Genomic DNA, 19,444 nt, shown 5'->3' on the forward strand with positions numbered 1-19,444 from the left:
ATTAATTAATAAATTAATAATGCAATAATTCAGAACTCATACAATACACATTTCACTATGTTTGTGCCATTGCAAACTCTAATTATTGTTTGATCTCATTTCCCATCTCTATGTACTAGATATAGACAACACCTTGTAACATAGGATTCGGCTATACAATCAATCAGTTAACAATCGATTGATCTACTATTGAGCTATTGAGGAATAACAAGAGATTCGATAAGTTAAGATTAAGGTGAGTTCCATTGATTCATAATTTATTTTCATACTAAAGGAAATTTTTATCCTCTAAATCTATATGTCCCCCCTTTCCAATTTAAGTGCTTGAGTTTGACCAGTGGAAGAGGTTTGGCTTGTTTCTCTTTGGGATAAGGGTCTAAAAAATACCCCAACTTTGGTCGGATTTGCTGTTGCGATACTAAACTTTCATGAGAACCTATTACCTCCCTAGACTATTTAATACCGTATTTTAAACATATATATTTGTCCACGTGACATAAAAAATAATGCAAAATTATAAATAGTAATGTGTCCATGTGGGCACATATATACCTTTAAAATACACTATCAGGGGATAAAAAATACGGTATTAAATAGTCTAGGGAGGTAATAGGTCCTTATGAAAGTTTAGTATCGCAACAACAAATCCGACCAAAGTTGAAGTATTTTTCAGACCCTTATCCCTTTCTCTTTTTTCTGTATGTTTCATATGGTCTTCCACTGTAATGCCCTATATAAGTATCATCACTTGCGTTTGTAGCTTGGTGGTTGTTTTCCCCTTTAATTTTCTATAATCCTTTCATCTAACACCTTCTATGCAAATATCTCACCAAGTCCCTCATTGTTCTTTCTATTAATTATATTTGTAACAAGTTAGGTACATATGACTTGTATGCACTAGCTTGAGGAGAGTGTTAGAATAGGAATAGGAGCACGAATAATATATACAATTCTACTTAGAATAAGAATAAAAATAGTATACAATGTAGTGTCCTAGTTGGAAAAAGAGTCGAACATAATAGGTCTCTTGAGGCATTACTAATATCATGCCTTTTTTCACTGTCATGAAAATTCCCAGTCGCACCCTTTTCACTACATGGAGAATTATTTTGACTAGTCGAGGAAAGAGTTCGACTACTAGTTGAATTTTTGTGTGCAACCAGTGTCCAGTTTTTAGTTGCATTCTTGTTTTCAACTTGCAAAACATGCTGCCCAGAATTTTCAGCATCTTCAACATCAGATGTATCCATTAGTTTTTGTCTTGAATCCATTAATTTTTGCCCTGAACCAACTCGCGGTGCATCAACCCTAACTTTTGGTGTCCCCCTGCGTTTTTAGTTGCATTAGACATCAAAGTCAGCCCAACTTCTTTTGATTGCACCTCATTAGTAGCAGCCCGTTGGTTATTGCAATCACCTCTATTTTTGGTAGTTGTTTGAACACCAATATTACTTGTATCAACATCCATTGAGTCAACACGATTTTGCTCAGAAGTGGCAGCAACCAATTGTCGATCTAAAGAAGTAGCTTTACTTTGATCGATATCCACAATCTTTCTTTTTTCATTTAGTATTTCTCTCGCATCACCTTGATACTTTTCCCTATCGATAGTACCTTTTAAAGCAACTTCAATGGTATCATCAATTTGTTTGTTATTTTGATTTCTTTTCGAGATCAAACGACAACTATCTTCATTGTGACCTTGGTGCTTACAATAATTGCAATACAAAGGTAGATTATCATATACAATCTCTTGATTTTTTTTAGATAATACTACTTTTGTCCTAATTTATGTGTCACATTTCATTTTTTAGAGTCAAATAGTTTAAGTTTGATCGAGAATTTGCCCATGGAATCTTCAAATTTTTTAAAATGAAAATATACATATTTGTAAACTATGTCAAAAGTATTATAAGTCACAATAATTGACAATTCAAAATATTTAAAAGATATATGGAAAATTTATGATCAAAGATAGACTTGTTTGAATCTCGAAATCTAAAAATATGTCACATAAAATGAGAGCGGAAGTAATTATTAGTTGAGTGACCATATGAAAAGGGTAAATAGGCACTGTTTGTAAGACAAAATGGTATATATAAGGGTAAATAGACACTGACACAATGTTTGTAAGACAAAATGGTACAAAATTGCTCTTAATGAAACTTATTCCAAGAGTTGGTGAACTTGCAGGAATTTTTCTACTGAAGATGGCTCAAAATGAAATTAAGGAAATTTTAGATCACCTGAGAAAGATTAAGAGTGGAGGTAATCTGGATAGCATCAAGATTGCTCAAATTGAAGTACTTGAAATTGTGGTAATGTATCATAATTTTCTTTTGCCTGATTCCAGAGACATAATCATACAGAAGGCCAATTGGATTGTGAAAATGCATCGGTGGGTATTAGATAGAATTCCAGTTCCAGATGAATGTAAAACTAACCTTAATCTAGGAAGGTTATTTTCACATTTGTTCAAATTCTTTGAAGGTAAAACCAATTTAAGTTACAATTATGAGTTGAAAGATTTTGATCTGTCGAAATATATGGATTTCCTTGGAAAGACTCTTAATGATGTACTGATGGTTTTATTGGAGGAAGAGGTTAGGTATGACCCTCCTGAGGAAAACCTTGAAATGCACGTATTTATAAAGCAACTGAAAATTGTTCAAAAGAAAATGAAATTTTTGAGACACTTATATGACACAGAGATAAATGGTTACATCAACCATGAGAAGCTGGAATGTTTGGAGACTCGAATTCAGTTCATGGCTAACAATGTGGGACAACTCTGTATTGCTGTTTCAGTTATTCTTTTTTCTGATTTTGTAGATGATACAAATGAGGGTGAGGTTGACAGATATGACACGTATAAGTATTATATCTTCGATAAATCTCCATATGTATTATGCTTGATTGTGTTAGTGGAGCTGGAAATGAAGAAGATTTTTCTCAGTGAACTAAAGGCTTCCAAGTTTACTCAATCAAGAACTTTCAAAGATAAGAAATTACCAAAAGAATTTTCTCATCATCTCCATAGTCTGCTGATGTATCTCAGAAACAAAAAGCTCGAGAACTTTCCTAATAATAAATCTTCTCAAAATATTGATGTAGCAATAGAGTTCTTGTTGGTTTTCCTTGATGCTGATGTGGCAAATCATGTAATTAACGGTAACTGGTTGAATGAGGTTATGGAAAAGGTTTTAGATATAGCGGGTGATGTTCTATATGTAATTCACAAGCTTCTGCCTAGCTCTATAAACAAAGATGACAATAGCAAAATAAGTCTTTGCTCGATACAGATATTGGAGAAAACCAAAGATCTGAAGGCACAAGTGGAGACGTACTATAAATCCTTCAAATTCACTCCATCTCAGTTTTCCACTGTTGGTGGATGGAGCTTTCTGGATTCTCTGATACGGAAACTGAATGAGATATCGAAATCTAAATCTGGTTTAGATTTCCTGATGAAACCTCTTTTGGAGAATTTGGAGAAAGAGCTATCAGCTCTTGCATCCATTTTAGAGAAGGATCTGTCATCTTTATCATCCATTTTCAGAGATGTCGCCAAGGTGCACCATGAACATGAAATTCTTCAAGATGTTCACAGGCGTACTATCAATTTGGCATATGAAGCTGAAGTTGCCATTGACTCTATTCTTGCTCACTATAATGTTTTTTGGCATATTTTTTGCTCACTTCCTACAATATTAAAAGAGATCAAACAAATTAATGCGAAGGTGACTGAGATATGGTCAGCAGACGTTGCTCTTAAACCTTGCTATGTGGTAGCACCATTTAAACATCTGCCAACTCTAGATAGCAATCCAGTAACTGATGATGAGATAGTGGATTTTGGGAATTACACAGAAAAAATGATTCAGTATCTGATTAGAGGTAAAAATGAGCTAGACGTCATCCCAATTGTAGGCATGGGGGGACAAGGGAAAACGACAATTGCTAGAAAGGTTTACAATAGTGACAACACTGTTTCTCATTTTGATGTTCGAGCATGGTGCATCGTTTCCCAAACATATAACCGGAGAAAGCTATTACAAGAGATTTTGAGTCAAGTTACCGGTTCCAAGGACAAGGGAGATAAGGATGACATCCTTGCTGATGAGTTGAGGAAAAGCTTAATGGGCAAGAGATATCTTATTGTATTGGATGATATGTGGGATTGTATGGCATGGGATGACTTAAGGCTTTCTTTTCCAGATGTTGGAAATAGAAGCAGAATCGTAGTAACAACTCGACTTGAGAAAGTGGGTGAGAAAGTCAAGTACTACACTGATCCTTATTTTCTTCCATTCTTCACAACAGAAGAGAGTTGCAAATTATTGCAGAAAAAAGTGTTTCCAAAGGAAGATTGCCCGCTTGAACTACAAGATGTAAGCCAAGCAGTTGCAGAAAAATGCAAAGGATTGCCTCTGGTGGTTGTCTTGGTAGCTGGAATAATCAAAAAAAGGAAAATGGATGAATCTTGGTGGAATGAGGTGAAAGATGCTCTCTTTGACTATCTTGATCGTGAGTCAGATGAATATAGTCTGGCGACTATGCAATTGAGTTTTGATAACTTACCCCATCGTTTAAGGCCTTGTCTTCTTTATATGGGGATGTTTCCGGAGGATGCAAGAATTCCAGTGTCTAAATTAGTAAGTTTATGGATAGCGGAAGAATTCGTGGTGAACATTGAATCTGCTGAAGATTACCTGATGGATCTCATTAGCTGTAACATGGTAATGGTTTCAAAGAAAGAATATAACGGTAAGGTTAAATACTGTCAGGTTCATGATGTAGTGCTTCACTTTTGCTTGGAGAAGAGTAGAGAAGAAAAGTTTATGTTGGCAGTGAAGGGGCATTATAGCCAGTTTCAACCTTTTGATTGGAATGAAAGTCAAGTGAACTTCCATTTGAGTGAAGAGCATTCCAAATTTGCATCTCTGGGATCCAAAACACGGAAGCCTTTCCACCAACCGTTGAGGTCACTGATAACGAACCAAAAATCTTTTCATGGGATTCCCTTAAGGTCTTGGATTCATAAGATGCGGCTTCTTAAGGTCTTGGATTTGAGTTCCCATGAAGTGTGTTATTTGTTTTCAGATACATTGAAAACACTAAATCACCTGAAGTACCTTGCAGTTTCAGCAGAGAGATTCTATTTTCATCCAGAATCACATATGCCCCATCTTGAAACTTTAATTGTGAAGAATAATTGGACAAATACAGTAGTGTTACCATCATCTTTATGGGAAATGGAAAAATTAAGGCATGTTGAGATTAGGAAAGCTGAATTTGATAAGCAGGGGCTCTTTGAAGGATCCTCTAAATTGGAAAATTTGAGGATATTAAAGAATATTGTTACCTTTCCAATTGATAGGGTGGATGTGTTATCAAGGAGGTGTCCTAATCTTCAACAACTTCTCGTCGAATTTGATGGACATTCTGCAGATTATTTTCATCTCACATTGGAGAATCTTACCCAGCTTCAAATACTTGACCTTTCCTTTAAGGGACCCCACATTGTATCTGGGTTACAATTGCCTTCAACTTTAAACAAGTTGGTACTAAGAAGGACTGGTATAGGAAACCTGATTTCCTTCATTGCGGGACTACCAAACCTGGAGTATCTCCAATTACACAACCAGGATCGTGTTCAAATCAGAGATTGGTGTCTTGGAGATATCACGTTCCATAACCTTAAGTTCTTGAAATTGGCGTGGTTAGAAATCTCAAGGTGGAATGCCTCGGAGGAATCCTTTCCCCTGCTTGAAACACTTGTTATGGAAGAGTGTGACGACCTCGAGGAGATCCCCCTTAGCTTTGCAGATATTCCAACACTGAAACAAATTAAGTTGATTAGGTGTGAGAACAAATCTCTGGAGGATTCAGCTGTGAGGATTAAGAAAGATGTTGAAGAGAATGAAGGAAACGACCGTATTGACCTCATTATCAAAGTAAGTAGCAACAAACTCCTATGTTCTGTTTTTGAGTATCTATATGCATCTAATGTGCAAACAATATGTTTAATACAGGATAGGTGAGGAAATCCAAAGCAGCTGTGAGTAAAGTATGTACTTGTCACGACAACATGGTAGTCTTTCAGTTTCTTTTCTTGTTCCTTTATGTTTTTTTCGGGATAAAATGCTTGCTTTCTCTTAATTGCTCCATGTCGATCTCAAAGTAATGAGGATGTGTTTGAATTTGACAATTGCTCAGAAAACTGCAGCAAAAGCACAAACAGCATGGACCGAGGTCACTCTTAGCAAATTGTTGTAACCATGCTCATGCTGGAGTCTATTAGCCAGAACACCCATCCTTGTGACACTACTACTGATTGCTAAGGGATTTTTTATTGTTCGACATAGACGACTCATTCCTACTGGGAAGGGAAGGATTATGCCTTGATTCTCTTTTTCCAGTATGTTTCAGATGCTCTTCCACTGTGATGCCCTATATAAATATCATCACTTGCTTTTGTAACTTGGTGGTTGTTTTCCCCTTTTATTTTCTATAACTAGTTTCAAGACACGTGCATTGCACATATATCCCATGTGAATTTTTATATGATCCCTTCATCTTTTGTATCTTGATGGCTGTAGCTTGAAAGCTCCGACAGTATAGCGTATGTGTTCATCAGTCACCTCAGAGATGAAACCACCATCAGCTAACTCCTCAAACTTCACCTTCCTAAGTGATTTTTTTTGTTATTAACGTGCACAAAACTCTGTTTTCCAACAATATAATTGGAAACTTTCGAAAGCATTGTCATATATACTAACACGTCCATCAGTCACGAGTGGTGATCATGATTCGGTGGCCTTTTCTGTCTCTGGGGAAAACATTCATGACGGAATCCACAACGTCTGTCATCCAAGCATCATCCAACATGATAAGACATTTACCTCCTTTGTCAATGAATTCACATATTCTGTAGTGAGTTTGTTGAACACTTTCAGAATACTAAGAAAGACCCCGAATATCAGGAAATACTCAAAGGAAACCTGAGGGCCTTTAAAGATTTTTATTGCCCATGTCGACTTTTAAAGTCCAGGCAAGTGCACCACAGGGATAAGTACAAGCAAGGAGGGCTAAACGTCATCTCTAGGGAGGTAAATCATTGGTTCCTTCAGCAAGTCATTTGATCATTATTTTTGTTGAGGATAAGAATTATATATTACCCATATATTTGACCTTACGTCTTCTATTAAACATTTTCCCATTTCATTTCAATAAACTTATTTCTAGTTTCACCTAATAGTGATCTCATAAATATATCTTTATTGGAATCCAAATCTGAAATCTTTGGTTAACGAAATAGGAGTGCCTAAAAATCCTTGAGTACGTGAAATTACATAGTAAAATCACTCAACTTAGGAGTTATTTGATGTGAGGTGAACGATATAATAAGTTGTTCGGAAATCATCCCATTTGATTCCATTATTTTTTTAAAAAAAGGCATATATGTGGCAATTTTCGCTTTGTGCAGATAAGATAACTAGGGAATAATGAAAAAAAATGAGTAACACAAGACACTAGTACAGTAAACATGGGGTCAACAAGTCTATGCATTATTTTTCTTCTTTAACCTTCTATGTTACACATGCAAAACTAATTTTAAGTATAGAAATCATTTACTCGATATAGATATTCGAGAAAACTAAAGATCCGAAGGTAAAAGTGAAGACGTACTACAAATCCTTAAAGTTCAGTACATCTCAATTTTTCAATATTGTTACTTTGAGTCGTTTGTTGGTCTATATCACTAATAACAATATCAAATTACATCAGAAATGATCTATAGTGACAATTAATTAACGACAATAGATTAACTGTTGAAAATATGTATTTTTAGAGGCAATAAACAATCTTTGTAACTGTCTCTAAAGCCAATAGCGACATTAGATCTAAGGATAATTAACTAATGTCGGTAAAAGCTTTATCACTATTTACTGCCGCTAATAGATGTTTTTGTTGTAGACTTGTAGTGATCATCATCTTTATATTCCATGAATAAAAAATTTGGTTGGTAAGAGTAATTATTATATTTGATATAAATGGTCTAATTTTGGTAAAAAATAATAATATCAATTATAAATTTTGTTTAAATATGAAATAAATGATTGGTAGATATAAAATAATTTATTTTTAACAAAATATAAACTTGTTAGTTAATTTTTGTATATTAAAAATGTGAAATCATGATACGAAATTTCCAAATCAAGATTTTTGGAAAATTTGAGATTTCATCTCATTATTTAAAATCATGAGATAAAATTATATGTTCAAATGTTGATTTCAATTCATTATTTGATGAAATCACATGTTTAAACACCTACTTAAATAAAGCTCCGCTAATGAGCCAATTTTAAAAATTGAGTTAGGCCTTAAGTGTCATGTGATACAAATGAAATTTCAAAAGTCAATCTTTTTTTTTTTATAAATTCTTTTTGATATTTAAGTTATCAATTATTGTGATTTATAATATATTTAATTTTATGTATTTTATATAATATCTCTATCTCTTTATCCCAATTTATGTGTTATAGATGAAATTTTGAGAGTTAACAAAATCTTTTTATATATTTTCAAATATTTTGAAGATATTAATTATTATGATTTATAATATATATAAAGTGATAAAAGACAAATTTTTTTTAAAAAGAAAACTTTAAATTGCCAAACTAACCCTGGCTACAAGCATGCATGTTGAAACTTGAGAAGTTATTCAAAATTTTATTTCTTCTATCCTAATTTATGTGACATTAATAAAATTTTAGAGTGTCGATAATTTTTTAATACTATTTTTAAATATTAGTAATGAACAATCATATTATCATTTAAATTTAGCCTTAGTACTGAAATATGAAATATTAAATTTTATTCTACATGATCTCAAACACAATAACAAAGAAAGCCTAAAATAACTACAAATGAATACTAAATATGTCTCCAAAAAAAAAATGAATACTAAATATTATTGATGGGACGTGTGGGTCTGAGTAAGTGCTAACATCAACACTTTTATGCCTTTAAGGCATTGAAAAAAGCCTCATATTTCAATATATTTACCAATATGTACCGGTTGATTTCTTGTAAAAAGGTACAAAAGAAGGGGCAAATAAAGCTTTGAAAAAGTACTGCATTATCAACAAAAGGACACAATAGGAATTAGAGGGAAAAAATCATGAAACGCACAATTCGCAAAGCAAATTGTATAAGCATTCACAGCAAAGTATAAAGCAGAATTAGATAGTAACTTATCAAAGTATCCTTGTCTAGGAAGCAAGCATGTTGACGAACAGTTATCAAGGAAACAAAGTCATCCACAGATTGCTAACAAAAAAAAAAATTGGATAAAACTTCAAGGAGTATTTTATGAGAAATATGAGAAGTGAGGAGAATTTGATCAAAGAGAGAAAACATAGCAATTGTTCTTTAAAGTTCTACGGAACAAAATGAAGAAGTGTATGTTTGAAAGCCACGTGGAATATGGATAATGCTCTAAATTACTTATTTGATAGGAAGACTAATATACCCTTAGGTGAGAATTTATTTCCAAGAAGCTAACATGTTGATACTGAGCTGCTTCTCATGCTTCTATAATAGTAGAATAATAATCTAATCAAACATAGGAGGAAAATTTGGGCTCAAAAAGTCTTTTGCACATTCTGTAATTATTATTTTTATCATTTATTGTAAAAGAGCATTGTAAAGTACTTGACAAGTGACTCTGTTATTGCTTGATAAGTCACCTCATAGGCCCCATTTGCATGTGTGATTGCTTTATTCATTTGTATTTTCCCCTTTAATTTCTAAGCAGCACCTGCAAAATGTTAGCAATATGTGTTTAAAAATCAGAATTACTGATTTCAATAAACTTTGCAGAATCACGAAGTAACTAAAGTTTAATAAACCAGTAAGAATAAAAGAACATAAATTAATTGACAAAACTAAAATCTGTAAAAAACGTACCACAATCTGAAAAAACAGAATCAGAAAAAGATCAAGCCCACTGAATGCACAGTGTTCCCTTAAGGAAATTATTCCCCTCTAGTATTCGAGGTTTGATTTGGAATATGTCCACCCAGAATAAAATGATCTCAATCACCAGTGTATTGATACCCAAAACTCTGGTGTCAGCGAACCACTTTACAGCAGTAAAGTACACGAAAATTTTTTGTGCAGAAGAAGAAGAAGAAATCAGAAAAATTCATTAGGAATAAGTCCGAGGAATCAATGTATTTATAGGGAAGAGGAACTGGTTCCGAAAGGTTGTAATCCTTTCAGAATCCACACGACCATTCATGAAAGTTTGCAACCTTTCAAACGGTCATGGCTGTTTCTGAAAGTTGCAACCTTTTAGAACAGTCACTTCCAACGGTGAAAAATTCAAATAAAATGGGAAAGATTTAAATTAAACAGATCGCGCGTGGATCCGAGTCGGGTCGGATCAATTAACTAATTAATTGAATCGGTTAATTAACTAATTAAAACGTTGGTCATTTAATTTAATTAATTCAATAAATAATTAACAAATTTTGTCCAAAAAATAATCTCTTGATCATTTTCCGAAGCTGAAGCCGAGCGAGCGACGACGGCACGAGGGAGGTCCCTCTTTCCAACCCTTTTAACAATTAATAGGAGTGTTTCTATATTTAAACTCTCATATTTTTCTTTCCACCACAGATGAGGGACAAATGCCTTTTCAATAAAGCATAAAAAGACTTTTCAAGTTCTCAACTCTTCAAGTTCCCAACTTTTCAAGTTCCTCTCTTCTCATCTTTCCTCCATTTTCCATTAAGTCTTGCTACATACCCAACACAAAATTCATTTAAGGAAATACCTACTGAAGTTATTTTCTGGTTGAATATAACACCTTTCATTAATCATCAACTAACAAACATAATATTTTAGCAGTATAAAATACTAAAGGTAAATTAAATATATATGGAAGAAAACTTCAATAGTGACTTTAGTGAGATCAATACTTGGATGACCGTATAGGGAATTAACTCATATTCGAAAACTAAACTGATGGATTTGTTTACAAAGAGTATTACCTCAGGAAATGTTCGAATCTCTCAAGCAATAAAGTGGAGTTCGATTCAAAATGCCAAATGGTGTTTGAAAAGATAGCGTTTTAATTCATGGCCTTTCATTTACTTGACAAGTTACCTCATGGTCCATTTGCCTGCTTGAAGAATAACAAAAAGTAGAGTTCTTTTGTACCAATATTGTCTCATGGGTCATATTCATGATTAAAGTTTAGAAGGTAACAACTTCAAAAATAGCATTAAATAAATGTTCCATTTAATTTGTTATAACTAACATTTATGTCTCTAAATATGCACTATATATCTTTCTTTTCACTTAAAAGTTTGCGTTTAGATATACGGTATGATTAAAGTCATGATTTCAAATCAATATTTAAACATGCGCTTTTGAATTATGATTTCAAATCCCAAATTCTTCAAAAGAGAATGACTTGGAATTTAAATTATATTAAATATAAAATTTGATACATAATTAAGTTTATATTTTTTTTTTTAGAAAAAAGATTCATCATTTTAAATTTTGCATAAAAAAACTCATGTTTGTCGTGAATAGATTGTTCGTACAATGCAAAATGATTGCATGAATAGCTAGTTACTGCTATTGGAGATAGTGGATTTTTATAAGATTATATGTATTTGATAATCACAAACATTTATTTATGAAAGGAACATGAAGATATATGATTCATTAATGTGGCACTTTAGGATATTCCGATATCTTATTTATGAATGATAGTTTGCTCATTTGGTAAGAATGCATATTTTTGAGTAAATTTGAAGATTTTCACAGCTTGTTGGTTTTTCATGTTTATGCAAAAAATACAATTTAAGAAATTAAAATTGCATGTCCAATCAAAACTTCAACTTTATATCAATATGACTCCCTACCATAATTTCATATTGCCTCTCTAGCTAAACGAACCCCAAATTTGTAATTTTTTATGTTTTATCGTACTTGTTCTATCATTCAAATCTTTCATGGGGAAAGATCAACAAAATGGATTGAGTTCTACACATTACATGCATAGTAAGGTTGAACAAGAAATTCATTGTTTAGACGGTTGTTGAACTATATATAATTTAGGGGGATTTTAGTGTATTTTCCTAGAAAAAGACAAATAATATACCTCCTTTGTCCCATTTTATGTGGCACATTTTCTTTTTAAGTCCGTCCCAAAAAGAATGTCAACTTACTATAATTAGAAATAATTTCACTTCAAATCTTAATGAAATGATTTATAACCACAAAATTCAAAAGTCTTTTTTTAAAATAGTGTATTAAGTCAAACGGTGCAACATAAAATGAGATGGAAAGAGTAGCTGTATTATTAAGCTACGTTACAGATACCACCTAAAACAACTTGCTAGTACTACAATTCATCTCTTCCTTCTTCCTTTAAACCCTCCTCCATTTCATTTCAATAAACTTCCTCCAATTTCTTTGTTGGAACATAATCCAGATCTGAGAATTATAACTCTTTTTTTACCTCATAATATTTGTTTTTTCTCTTGATGAAACCTGCTTTCAATATTAATTATCATCTCTTTTGCTCCTTTTTATGATTGGATCACAAAATTGAAGATATTAAAGAGGTATAAGAGAAGACAGAATTACAAGTTGGTTTCATTGTAAGTCATCTTCTTCATGAATGACTTTTTTCCTATGGATAGAAAGTTGATTTCTCAAACAGTCCACTCAACTAATTGTTACTAGTATATTAGCTAGAAAGCCCTTTTTTTTTTGTTGTAAAAATGTGATTTTTCTTCTATGCATTGTTTAATTTTATACAAGTTAAATGTTTATTTATGCACATCCAAAGTTAGAGGGCATGAATATCAAGTTAAAGAATATATGTATGTATTATGCCTCCAACAAATCCTTGAAGTTCTGTATTCCATCTCAGTTTTTCAACATTGTTAATTACTTTGAGTCGTTTGTTTTCAATATCATTGATAACTATATCATCATGTTTATATTTCATAAATAAAAAATTTGGTTGGTAAGAGTAATGGTTATATCTGATATAGATGGTTCAAAGGTTGGTAAGAATAATAATATCGATTATAAATTTTGTTTATACATGAAATAATTAAGTGATTGATAGATATAAATGACTTTTTTCTTATAAAATATAAAGTTATGGGTCAATTTTTATATATGAAAAATGTGAAATCATAATATGAAATTTTTAAATCAAATTTTGGAAAATTTTGAATTTCACCTCATGAGCTAAAGTTGCATGTCCAAACATTGACTTCATCTCATGATTTCAATTCACGAGATAAAATCGCATGTCCAAACACCTACTTAAATAATACTCCCCACCCCCCCCCCCTCCTTCCCCCCATGAGCCAATTTTAAAAGTTAAATTAAGCCTAAGTATTAGTTGATCATCTTACTAAAATTAGTTGTCCATTATTAGTTGTTCACCTTACTAAATCAGAAAAGTATTAATTAAAATTTTCTTATATTACCCTTTCAATTAATTTTTTAAAGTATTCACATTCGCTTATAAAATATCAAGAAATTTTTTAAGGGATAAATTGGTAAAATTATTTTTTTATTTATAATTTCTTAATATGCATGCGAAAGATAATTTTATTAAAGTAAAGACTAGACTTCTTTTGTACCAATATAACAAGTCGCCTCATAGGTCATATTCATAATTACAGTTTAGGAGGTAAAAAAAATCTTTTTAAAAGGCATCTCGGCGACTGAGAACCATAAGGTGAGCGCCAAAACGCTAGCACCAACTGCTTCCACAAACATGCATGATAAGGGGGTGTGGGGACAACCAGGCCACCACTTTATTTGAAATATGAGCCGCTAAAATTTATCCCCTTTTGAATGTATTTACCCCTATGAACCTGATGCATACAAAACTTCAAAAGTAATATACGTTCTATTTTAGTTGATCATTTTTCACACACATATTAATAATCATAAATAGAAAGATAATTTTGTTAATTCACCCAAAAATAATTCGTAGAATTTTTTACAAATAAATGTGAACACTTTCAAAAAGAATAAATTACAAGGGTAATACACGAAAAATTTAATTAATGTTTTCTTGATTTAGTAAGGTGGAGTGATGAACAACTAATATGAGACAACTATTTTTAGTAAGATGGTCAACTAATATGGGACGAAGGGAACAATACATAAATGCATGTTTCTTTTAATTTGACTTCAATTGATTTTTATGTCTTTAACTTTGATTGTACACAATAATATATCTTGTTTTTCACTTGTAAGTTTGCGCTTGGACATATAATATGAACTCATGATTTTAAATTCCAAATCCCCCCCCCCCCCCCCTCCCCAAAAATAAAACATAATTTGGAATTTCAAATTATGATATCAAATTTTGTAAAATAGAAAACTTGATCCATAAATTTATATTTTGTAAAAAAAAAATAGGACTCGTGCTCAACGTGAATAGATTGTCCGTACCATGTGAAAGGATTATATTAAGGAATAACTAGTTGATTAATTAGTGGATCGTTATAAGATTAATCGCATTTGAAAGTTATTTATAATCACAAATATTTATTCAAGGAGATATGTGATTCATCAATGCGTTGCTTTAAGATATTTTTTTATCTTGTTTATGAATGATGATTTACTCATTTGATAAGATTGCATACGAATTGGAGAAATTTTGATAATTTTCACAACATGTGGCTTTTCATGTTTATGAGAAAAAAATATAACTTAAGAAATTTCAATTGCATATCAAACAAAATTTCATCTTCATATTAATATAATTTCATATCACCTGTCCAAATTAAACATGCCCCAAATTAATAATTTTTTACTTTATTGTACTTTATTCAATTTAAAAAATAATTCATCCGACTACTTTTTAAGGGGTACCTGCAATCTCAACCAGCTAGCTGTTTTCTCATCATTTCCATAGTCTGTTGATGTATCTCAGAAACAAAAAGTTCGACAACTTTCCTAATTATAGCACTGCTCAAAATATTTGTGTAGCAATAATAGAGTTCTTGGTTGTTTTCCTTGAAGCTGATGTGTCAAATCATGTTATTAATGGTAACTGGTTGAATGATGCTATGGAAAAGGTTGGAGCTATAGCGGGTGATGTTCTATATGCAATTCAAAAGGTTCTTCCTAGATCTATAAACAAAGATGACACCAGCAAAATGAGTCTTTTCTCCATACATATATTAAAGAAAACTAAAGATCTGAAGACACAAGTGGAGACGTACTATAAATCATTAAAATTCACTCCATCTCAGTTCCCCACTGTTGGTGGATGGAGCTTTCTGGATTCTCTTATACGGAAACTGAATGAGATGTCGGAATCTAAATCTGGTTTATATTTCCTGATGAAACCTCTCTTGGGGAATTTGGAGAAAGAGCTATCAGCTTTTACATCCATTTTAGAGAAGGATTTGTCATCTTTATCATCCATTTTCAGAAATGTCGCCAAGGTACACCATGAGAATGAAATTCTTCAAGATCTTCACAGGCGTACTATCAATTTGGCATATGAAGCTGAAGTTGCCATTGACTCTATTCTTGCTCACTATAATGTTTTTTGGCATATTTTTTTCTCACTTCCTACAATCTTAAAAGAGATCAAGCAAATTAATGTGCAGGTGACTGAGATGTGTTCAACAGACGTTGCTCTTAAGCCTTGCTATGTGGTAGCACCATTTAAACACCTGCCAACTCGACATAGCAATCCAATGACTGATGAGGAGATAGTGGGTTTTGGGAATGATACAGAAAAAATGATTCAGTATCTGATAAGAGGTACAAATGAGCTAGACGTCATCCCAATTGTAGGCATGGGGGGACAAGGGAAAACGACAATTGCTAGAAAGTTGTACAATAGTTACAACATTGTTTCTCATTTTGATGTTCGAGCATGGTGCATCATTTCCCAAACATATAACCGGAGAGATCTATTACAAGATATTTGTAGTCAAGTTACCGGTTCCAAGGACAAGGGGGACAAGGACAAGGACAAGGACAAGGACAAGGGGGATAATGATGACATCCTTGCTGACGAGTTGAGGAAAATCTTGATGGGCAAGAGATATCTCATTGTATTGGATGATATGTGGGATTGTATGGCATGGGATGACTTAAGGCTTTGTTTTCCAGATGTTAGAAATAGAAGCAGAATAGTAGTAACAACTCGACTTAAGAAAGTGAGTGAGCAAGACAAGTACCATACTAATCCTTATTCTCTTCCATTCCTCACAAAAGAAGAGAGTTGCAAATTGTTGCAGAAAAAAGTGTTTCAAAAGGAAGATTGCCCGCCTGAACTACAAGATGTGAGTCAAGCAGTTGCAGAAAAATGCAAAGGACTGCCTCTAGTGATTGTCTTGGTAGCTGGAATAATCAAAAAAAGGAAAATGGAAGAATCTTGGTGGAATGAGGTGAAAGATGCTTTATTTGACTGTCTTGATCGTGAGTCGGAAGAATATAGTCTGGTGACCATGCAGTTGAGTTTTGATAACTTACCCAATTGTTTAAAGCCTTGCCTTCTTTATATGGGGATGTTTTCAGACGACGCAAGAATTCCAGCATCTAAATTGATAAGTTTATGGATTGCTGAAGGATTCGTGGAGAACACTGAATCTGCTGAAGAGTACTTGATGAATCTCATTAGCAGTAACGTGGTTATGGTTTCGAAGAAAGAATATAACGGTAAGATCAAATACTGTCAGGTTCATGATGTAGTGCTTCACTTTTGCTTGGAGAAGAGTAGAGAAGAAAAATTTATGCTAGCTGTGAAGGGAAATCGTAGCCAATTTCAACCTTGTGATTGGAAGGAACTTCGAGTGAGCTTCAACCAAACACGGAATCCAAAACACAGAAACCTTGTGATTGGAAGGATAGTCCAAGAGCATTTCAACTTTGCATCTCTGAGATCCAAAACATGGAAACCTTGTGATTGGAAGGAAAGCCAGGTGAGCTTCAACCAAACACCGAATCCAAAACTCGGAAACCTTGTGATTGGAAGGAAAGTCAAAGAGCATTCCAAGTTTGCATCTCTGGGATCCAAAACACGGAAACCTTTCCATCAACAGTTGATGTCACTGATAACGAACGGAGAATATTTTGATGGGATTCCCCTCTGTCAGATTCATAAATTGCGACTTCTTAAGGTCTTGGATTTGAGTTCCCATAGAGTGAATTCTTTGTCATTAGCTAGTTTCAAACCACTAAATCACCTGAAGTACCTTGCAGTTTTTGCAACTAAATTTGATTTTCATCCCGAATCACATATGCCGCATCTTGAAACTTTAACCGTGAATAATGATTGGGAAAATATAGTAGTGTTACCAACGTCTTTTTGGGAAATGGAAAAATTAAGGTATGTTGAGATCGAATATGCTGAATTTGATAAGCAAGGGGTCAGTGAAGGAACCTCTAAATTGGAAAATTTGAGGATATTAAAGAATATTTTTAGATTCCCAATGATAGTGTGGATGTGTTATCAAGGAGGTGCCCTAATCTCCAACAACTTCACATCGGCTTTGGGGACTATAATTATTCTGCGGAGTCTTTTTGTCTCACATTGAAGAATCTTAGCCAGCTTCAAAAACTTCGCCTTACCTCTAAGTGGCGCCGCACTGTATCTGGGTTACAATTGCCTTCAAATTTAAAGATGTTGGTACTAAGTGGGACTGATATAGGAAACCTTATTGCGGGACTACGAAGCCTGGAGTATCTCCAATTACAAAATGTGTATTTTCCTCCTTCAGAAGAGTGGTGCCTTGGAGATATCACGTTCCCTAAACTCAAGGTCTTGAAACTGGCGGCGTCACATATTTTGAGGTGGGATATCTCAGAGGAATCATTTCCCCAGCTTGAAACACTTGTTATAAGAGGGTGTAAGAATCTCGAGGAGATCCCCCTTAGCTTTGCAGATATTCCAACACTGAAACAGATTAAGTTGATTTGCTGCAATAAATTTCTGGAGGATTCAGCTGAGAGGATTAAGAAAGATGTTGAAGAGAATGAAGGAAACGATCGTACTGACCTCATTATCAAAGTAAGTAGAAACAAACTCATATGTTCTGTTTTTGAGTATCTACCTGCATCTAACTTGACAGCAATATGTATAATACAGTATTATTAGGGTCATTTGGCAGCTGTGAATCAATTATGTGCCTGTAATCACAACAATGGTAAATATTGTTTCTGTTTTTTTCTTGTTCCTTCTTCTAATTTAATGTTTGCTTTTGCTTAATTGCTCCATGTTGATCTCAAACTAACAAGGATGTATTTCAATTTGATAATTGCAGCAAAAGTACAGCCAATTGTTGTAGCCGTGCTCATGCTCATGTATATTGTGCGCCTAGTGCCGACATCCCTGTCCTTTTTCTGTATGTTTTAGATGTTCTTTTACTGTGATTTCTTGTTGCCTTTTATAAACATCATGCCTTTGTTATGTAGCTTTATTATTTTACAACCTGTCAAAACATTGCTTCTTGTTTGTTTTTGTAATATAGTAGTTGTTTCCCTTCATCTTACTCCTATACAAGGTGAATTGAAAGATGAGTATTCCTGAATGAAAGCTGTTTTGATAGCTTAGTACTAAATAGTTTAGGAGCAATCCATAACATACGTCTCACTTCATAAATAAGTATTGAGTACACGTACAAAAGCTATCTATGTTGTTTGGACTCTTCAAAAATGTCTTCCGAGTGTATATTGGATTGTCCATTTTACATTTTTGGAGGATCCGACATGGGCACAATAATATCTTTGGAGAGTTTGAGCATCATAAGAAGCCAAATAGATAACACTTGTCAAACCTCTATTCAGCTTTCTAGGGAGGACAATGGCAGAGTCTCCCAAGTTGACGACATGTATGCATGTCTCTCACCTTTGACAACATCACCAGAGGTATACGATTCGAGTTCTTTCATGTCTTCCGTTGTCAATTTTACAGATAAGGCTCCTATGTTTTCGTTGAAGTTTTCAATCTTCGATGCACCTGGTATAGGGCATACATCATCTCCTTGATGAAGAACCCATGCCAATGCTAATTGTGAAGGGGTGCAATTAGATTGATTTTCTCAAATACTGGCTTTATGCTCAAAATTCTCTGGCTTGAACCTAGAGAAATTCTACAAAGCAAATCAGCAAAATAATAAATTAATGTTGCAGTCGAAATAGAAAGATTCATTGATGAAACCATTACATAGCTATATATATATTTCACGGAGCAAAAAGGTTGTGCCAAAAAATTTATCCGTTAAATTGTGCGTTAAATCAGTCGCCAGATGCATCTCATGAAATGTTCAACGAAAGGGCGAGTGGGAAGTTTAGGAGAATTTTTCCTGAACTTGGAATAACAACTGCAATTATAACTATGCCTCAATCACAAATAAGTTGCAAT

General features: G+C 33.4%; 1 pseudogene; it reads left to right on the top strand.

Annotated features, from left to right (window-relative positions):
- The first annotated feature begins 2,123 nt into the window (after positions 1–2,123).
- LOC125834870 (putative late blight resistance protein homolog R1A-3) lies at positions 2,124–19,068 on the top strand (annotated as a pseudogene).
- The last annotated feature ends 376 nt before the right edge of the window (positions 19,069–19,444 follow it).

Source organism: Solanum verrucosum, unplaced genomic scaffold, assembly GCF_900185275.1.
Source record: "Solanum verrucosum unplaced genomic scaffold, falcon-dt-bn FXZP01000184.1, whole genome shotgun sequence".
NCBI classification, from domain to species: domain Eukaryota; kingdom Viridiplantae; phylum Streptophyta; class Magnoliopsida; order Solanales; family Solanaceae; genus Solanum; species Solanum verrucosum.